The sequence below is a fragment of the Pongo pygmaeus genome, chromosome 22, assembly GCF_028885625.2.
Source record: "Pongo pygmaeus isolate AG05252 chromosome 22, NHGRI_mPonPyg2-v2.0_pri, whole genome shotgun sequence".
NCBI classification, from domain to species: Eukaryota; Metazoa; Chordata; class Mammalia; order Primates; family Hominidae; genus Pongo; species Pongo pygmaeus.
This window is the reverse complement of record NC_072395.2, coordinates 23,012,268-23,013,077: the sequence shown is the minus strand read 5'-3', so window position 1 is coordinate 23,013,077 and position 810 is coordinate 23,012,268.

Genomic DNA, 810 nt, shown 5'->3' with positions numbered 1-810 from the left:
GGGAGTGCCTGAGGCACTGCAGAAAGTGGGCCTGAGCCTCGAGGAAGACGGTGCTGCAGGAACCCATCCAGGCTGCTATATGGCAAGCACTAAACCACTATGCTTACCGAGATGCGGTTTTCCTCACAGAACGCCTTTATGCAGAAGTACACTCAGAAGAAGCCTAGTTTTACTGGCGACCTGTTCTTACCGCTCAGGAAAGGCCTATAAAGCATATAGACTCTTGAAAGGACACAGTTGTACTACACCGCAATGCAAATACCTGCTTGCAAAATGTTGTGTTGATCTCAGCAAGCTTGCAGAAGGGGAACAAATCTTATCGGGTGGAGTGTTTAATAAGCAGAAAAACCATGATGATATTGTTACTGAGTTTGGTGAATCAGCTTGCTGTACTCTTTCATTGTTGGGATGTGCATATTGCAAGACAGATCAGCTTGCCAAAGGATCAGAATGTGACCAAAAGAGCCTTAGTTTAAAGCCTTTCCTCTGGTATCCCTTTGAATCATTATGTGAAATAGGTGAAAAGCCAGATCCTGACCAAACATTTAAATTCATATATTTACAGAACTTTAGCAACTGTCTGCCCAACTGTTGCACCACACAAGTACCTCATGATAGTTTATGTCACAGACAGCCTGAGACGGTTCTTACAGAAACACCCCAGGACACAATCGAATTAAACAGATTGAATTTATAATCTTCCAATTCAAAGTACTCCTTGAATAGAGATTCCCTTGTGTCTTCTATTGATTCAGCTGTGATTTCACCTGATACTGTCCCACTGGGAACAGGGACTTCCATATTATCTAA